General features: G+C 48.5%; 1 long non-coding RNA gene across 1 annotated transcript; it reads left to right on the plus strand.

Moving 5' to 3' along the window:
- Positions 1-3,955: 3,955 nt before the first annotated feature.
- LOC125395418 (uncharacterized) lies at positions 3,956-6,090 on the plus strand. The gene is made up of 2 exons (XR_014998971.2): positions 3,956-4,765; positions 5,492-6,090. It is a non-coding gene; the product is annotated as an uncharacterized LOC125395418 (long non-coding RNA).
- Positions 6,091-6,371: the final 281 nt, after the last annotated feature.

The raw sequence follows: 6,371 nt of genomic DNA on the forward strand, positions 1-6,371 counted from the left end.
GAGACTTGACTTCTTCCCCCAAGAGATGGAGTTACAGTCAGTTGTGAGCCACCCAATGTGAGGACGTGGTCAAATTCTCAGTTCCTTGGGAAGAACAGTATACATTCTCAATCACCGGGTCACCTCTCCAGCCCCCCAGTTTTCATTTGGGATGTTGAAATGGGTAGTGGTGATGGATGTATGACACTGTAAATGTCTTCAGTGTACCAAAGTGCACACTTCAAATGACTGGAATGGTAATATGTTATACACATTTTGCCATAATAAAAATCTTAATATGGCTGTGTACAGTGGTGCACACTTTTAATCCCAGCACACAAGAGGCAGAGACAGAGGGATCTCTGTGAGTTAGAGGTCAGCCTGATCTACAGAGCTGGTTCTAGAACAGTCAGGGCTACACAGAGAAACCCTGTGTCAACAAACAAACAAACAAAATTAGGTACAGTGGGCATGTCCCTTGTAGAGAGATTGCTCCTAAGTTCAGAGGGCCAGAGCCAGTAGACAGCGGAAAGAAAAGCCCACTACCCGAGACCTGATCCCAAGCATGTCACAGCATCATCCACCTACTTGAACTGCACAAAATCTGTGTGCATACTTCATCAATGTGTGTCCATGTGCACTCATCCAGCACAGCAGCACAATAACCGCTGTGGTATCATGGTATCAGCACCCATGCCCAGTCACAGCCTTGACTCTGGTCCCACTCAGAAGGCAGAGCGCATTAGAGAGGATGGCCTCCCTACCATTAGATGGCAGATTTTATGATACATGAAGACAGGGTACGGAGTCACAGGGAGTGCTCATACTGTAGATGCGCAGTCAGATGCAGGGCCCGTGTGTTTGGCTGGCAGCAAAGGCTTCCGCACTTCACCACAGCCTGGGAAAGAGGTTCCCCCTTGCCAGCCTGAAAAAGCCGGCGCACACCAGTCTGCAGGAGCTGCCGGTGCACGCAGCAAGCAATTAGACCTGAGACCCACAAGCGCAGGTGTTCTGGTTGCTTTCTGTTGATGTCATAAACACCAGGACCCAAAACAATTAGGAGAGGAAAGGGCTTATTTCATCTTACACCTTTAGGTACCAGTTTATCTGAGGGAAGTGAGCGCAGGAACCCAAGCAGAAGCAGAGGCAGAACTCTGGAGAGCAGTTACTTCCTGGCTAACTCTCAGCTTCCACTCAGCTGGCTTTCTGACATACTCCAGGCTTATTAGCACAGGGGTGGCATAGCCCACAGTGGAGTAGGCCCTCTTCCATCAATTAGCAATCAGAAAAAAATGCCCCCAGATGCTCGCACAGGCCAATCCGATGGAGGACATTCCTCAAATAAAGTTCTCTCTTCCTAGGCATGTCAAGTTGAAAATCAAGATTAGCCATCACGTCTGGTTACCTCGGCTCAGCACAATGCTAAGCTGTCACTCTAGATCGGCCCTGTAGCAACACCCACGACAACCTCTTATGTAGGCCTTTGCCCCAGAAGCCACAACCAGGAGCATGGTCAGCCTGAGGTTGGGGGTCTCGCCCCTTCCAGGCATCATCAAAGCATGAGTACCAGCAATCACAGAGTACCTGCCAGCAAAGACCCACGGAAGACCGGGGACCCATTTCTGATGACAAAACCAAAAGAGCCAGCACCAGCCACTTCCTGCCTGAGCTGTGCCCCCCACAGCGTTGGGGTACAGCTGCCGGCAGGGTGAAGGGGATAGAGGAAGCCTGCTCCTCAGTAACCAGATCTCCTGGCCTTGGTGTCTTCCCTGTTCCTTCTGGAAATTTGCTCAGTAGAGTACCAGCAGACCAGGAGGAACGCTCGGCAGTGTGCCTGCTTCACGGTGGGAACAACGGAGAGACCCTAAAATTAATGGCTTCTCTGGTTGACTCAGTCACTTAAGTCAAGGATCCAGGGGAGGGCAGGCCAGGCCCCTGCTGAGTGCAGGCTGGGTGGATGAACCCCAGGTGACGTTATTGATGGGGAGCATGGTCAACAGAGCAGATGGTGAACTCTAAGGCTTCCGGCAACATGGAGACTTAAATTTTACCAAAGATTCTGAAATATTTTCTTTCTGAGGCTGGAGAGACGACAACTCCTGCCCACGATGATGGCGATGAGGAGGAAGCCTGGAAGGACCTGGAACTACAGAAGGTAGGGCTGGAGTGTCTCGGTAAAGACAAGGGCATAGTCAGCACCCTAGTCTGGAGGACCTTTTCTGAGGCCCAAATATGGGTGCTCAGAGAAAGTTTCCAGAGCAATGAAAACCTCATTGCCATTGTAACTATCCGGGAAGAATGTTGTATTTTAAAGATCAGCGAGTCTAAGCTGTTTTCCTCTTGAACTTTATAGTCGGGTCTTATTAATGGGGAGAAAGGACAGGTAGGAGCAGTAGTGAGTGGCTGGTGCTCCTGGGGTTCAGGCTGTCATCTTCTGGGGGTCCAAAAGGCCGAAGGGCAGAGCTGGGCTTCTGAATCCTCCTGTGCAGTTTCTAAAAGTAATAACAAGGCTGACTGGTGAAGAAAGTACTGGAAAATGGCAGGATTATCAAGAGTGGGTTCCATTTGGGATTTGCTCTCAGTTCCTGTCTGTAAAATTGAGTGGAGAAAGAGGGTCTGAGATGGCTCTCTGCTTGGAGACCTAGCGATGGCTTGTGACGACACTAGCTAATTTCAAAAGTGATGCAGCCTCTTTCTTTGCTCCTGCAGATTAGAAGAAAACCCCACCTTTTCCTCCCCAGTTAGTTTCCTAAAGATAACCACCCTGAAATCCACTTCCCCCTTCTCATGTTCAGGGTCCTCAAGTTCAGAGTTTTTCAGGCCGATCTCTTGGCCAAGAAATTGCTGGCAATAGTTCCGTGTCCGTGACCCAAAGCATGTTTTTTTTTTTTTTAACCTTAAGACAAAAGGTTTGAGTATCCGTATGTATGTGAAGAAATCTTTAGAAAAATCAGTTCACTTTGAGACCTCCTTGGCGTTATTGCCTCCTTTAATATTGCTGACGGCCTCTTGCAAATGTATCACAAGTTGGCATTTATTAGTGCGAGGCACAAGTAAGGGGCATGTTATTTGATTTGAATAACAGCTCGGAGCTACAGTTTGAGTCCAGAAATATATTAGTCAGAAACAATCTCATTTAATAACACAGAAACTAATAAAAGAAAAGTATTCCAACTGATTCAGAATTGAATTTATGAATATTGCTTTAGCAGGATTAATGATCAAAACCCCAACCTGTTTGTCACGTTAGAGCTGACTTTTCCATTTAAATGCAAAAGCAGAAGCCAGCGAGTCCAAAAGATTGTATATTGGTTTGAAGAAAACCAGTTCATTTTACATGTATGCCTCCAAATTGGCAATAAACTTTAATTACAGGGTCAGATAATCAAATTATAATCAAATAGGCTCACATAAAAACCTATGTTGGAAATGAATGAGACACCAGCCTGCCACACAGTGTCACCGCACCCCTGTAACTTACTAGCCGACATTTCATTTTCATTTAAAAACCACCTTAAGGACTTTCGCCTCAATTTCCACCATGTAGCTTCATTTGATTTAGAAAACATTTCATTCTGAGACCATCCAGGGCTATGGAATTTCATATTCATCTCTGACTTTTCTTTCTCTCACCTCGAGGGAGGTCTGCTTTCTAATTGGCGATGAGATTTCCAAATCCTTGCTATTTCCAACCTCTCCGGCAGAGACTGATCCATCCTTATCTGTGTTGGGAGGCCCTTGCCCAGGTGTCAGGGTGTCACAGTTGCCCACACGGAAGGCTGAGGAGCTTGGAAAATGTCGTCATGGAAAGCATGCAACATGCGTGTGGCTTAGAAAGAAATCATTTTTGACAGCAGTAAACACGCCAGGAAGTGGCTGGCATTGATGCTCAAACCCGCTTCTCGGCCTCATTGCAAAGCTGAGTTGTTTTAAACTCGGCATCTCAAGAAACAAACCTTTGTCTTTCTGTCGGAACAGTAGCTTTTTTGAAGTTTTAGTTCTGTGAGGAGGGGGAGGAGGAAGGGTGCCGGCTGGGGCTTGCTCTTCCAGGCAGACAGGTGAGTGGTGACCACATGGATGGTGAGCATGGGGCATGGTGGGGCACAGCTGTCACGGGCATTTGGAAGGTGGACGCAGGTGGATCAAGAATTCAAGATCATCCTCACCTACTTATGGAGCTGGCGGCCAGGCTAAGAATCACGGCATCTTGGAAAGCCGTGAGCCCAAAGGGCTGAGCCAAGAGGCGCCCTGAGCCGGGGTCAGAACGACCGCTCTGCCGATGCTGTTGTGTGTTTTCCTCTAACGATTAGACAGCTCACACCAGGTGTGGTCCTAGCTACCCGAGGGGCTAAGAGAGAGGACCATATGAGCCCAACAGTTTCAGGCCAATCTAGACAACACAGTGAGACTCATGCTTGTCCATAACACGGGGTTCAGAGCATCTGCCAGGCTGGCCAGGTAGAAGGAAATTCTAATATAAGTGTGTCCTCCAAATAATGCAGACAAACAATTCCTTGCTTGTCTGAAGTTCAAATGTAAATGAACATTCTGTGTTCTTATTTGTCAAGTACAACACTATCATGCTGTAATATAATCATAGTCAACATTCCTTTGAGTGTGCAGTTTGGTGTCTTCTCCGCGATTAACTTGAGTTTGTCCAAATCTGCCACTTGATCACTGGATCAAGCAATCAGCGGGGAGCCCAAGCACTAGGAGGCTGAGGCCCCTCCTACAGCTATCGCCTGGAGGAGCCTAGCATGTGTTCCATACGTGGACACGTTTCCAGGTGAGTGTTGGCATTGAACAAGCCTAGCAGACACTGCAAATGTCTGTAGTCTTTCCATCTGAGAGAGGCCAGGACGGCTGTGGGAGGGAGGGCAGGGACAATTCCTAACCTTCATTTCCAGCTGGGGAATCAAAGCCCAAGGATGTGGTCAGTAACTACATATGACCTGGGATCTACCGAAATGCCAGTCTCAGAAATGCTATTATGGGCTGGAGAGATAGCTCCATGGTTAAGAGCACCGGCTGCTCTTGCATGGAACATGGGTTACAGTCACAGCGCTCACATGGTGGCTCACAACTGTCTGTAAGCCCAGGGCTGCTGGGCTCCACCTCTGCCTGGGCTCCACCTTGGACTTTTCCTCCGGCCTGTCTTAAGACAGTTTCATGGTTTTTCCACTCGGGTGAAAGAAATTGGAGCACTGGGATAGTTCCATCCTCCAGGGGCATGGAGGATAGAGGAAGGGTGTCCTATAGGACAGTACCTTTGCTCACTCAGCTACTTGGAGCCCCTTCCCCACACCCCAGGCACCCAGAAACCCATGGGAGATGGGGCTCAGGTAGAGAAGCTGAACCCCCAACATAGTCACGACACATACTCATTCAGGAACTAAGGAAGTCAACAGGACAGGCATTAAAGCCAGGGCTGGGACAGTGTGTGTGTTTACCAGTAGCAGCTCGAGTGGGAGGGAAGAATGACATAGGGTCTCCTTCTACCTTCTTGGTTCAGCGTGCCGGAGAAAACCAGACAGCAGATAGTTTCTGCGCAGCAGATTCCAGCCTCCCAGATAATTCTGCTCCCACCCCGTCTAAGAGCGAATCACCTTTGGAGGAATTCCTGAACCAGTAGTCGAGACCCTTGTGCTTTGTTACTCCAGCCTGGGACAGTCCTGCCTCGGTTTCCACTCGTGAAGGATGTTCGGTTCTAGTTTCCTGGGAGTCTCTGGGACGCTTCCGGTCTTTCGCTCTTTTGTTTCTGTTTCTGCTGTGGTTCCATCCTTGTAAGATCTGCCTTTCACTAAACCTCGAGACATCTTCTCAACTGGACAGGAACCCAGGGACTGAAGGAGACAAGATGGAAGACGCTTCCAAAGAAAGACACCTTTAGTTGTGCAGAGGTCCCTGAGGTCTCACCTCACACTGAGAACAGCCTGGGTCGGCTCGAAGACCAGAGGAACTGGCCTTGCACATCCCAAGCCTCTGCACCTTTGGATTCAACCAAGGACAAATGGGAACCATTTGAACTGAATTGTGTCTGAAGTGAATGTTTATGGCTCCCCCTTGCCATTATCCCCTAAATATTCAGTAAAACAAACCATTTGCACAGCCCCGATGTTGTTCTGAGTGCCCTATGAAGTCTAGGGAGGGCTTTAAGCCCAAGGAGGATGCACAGAGGTTCTATATAGGCATACCCTTGGGGTTTATATAAGAGATGCTAGTGACCTTGGATTTAGGGTCTAGGAACCAATTGCCATAGACACTGAGGAACAACTGTAGTTGCTTCCAGAGCAGAATGGGGAGGAAGACATGGAAGAAGGAAAAGCAAAATGGGAATGGCATTAGTCACAAGCTGGGGGTGGGGCTGCTGAAGATGGACAAAGCAATCCTGT

Source organism: Myodes glareolus, chromosome 22 (genome assembly GCF_982192425.1).
Source record: "Myodes glareolus chromosome 22, mMyoGla1.1, whole genome shotgun sequence".
Taxonomy (NCBI): Eukaryota; Metazoa; Chordata; class Mammalia; order Rodentia; family Cricetidae; genus Myodes; species Myodes glareolus.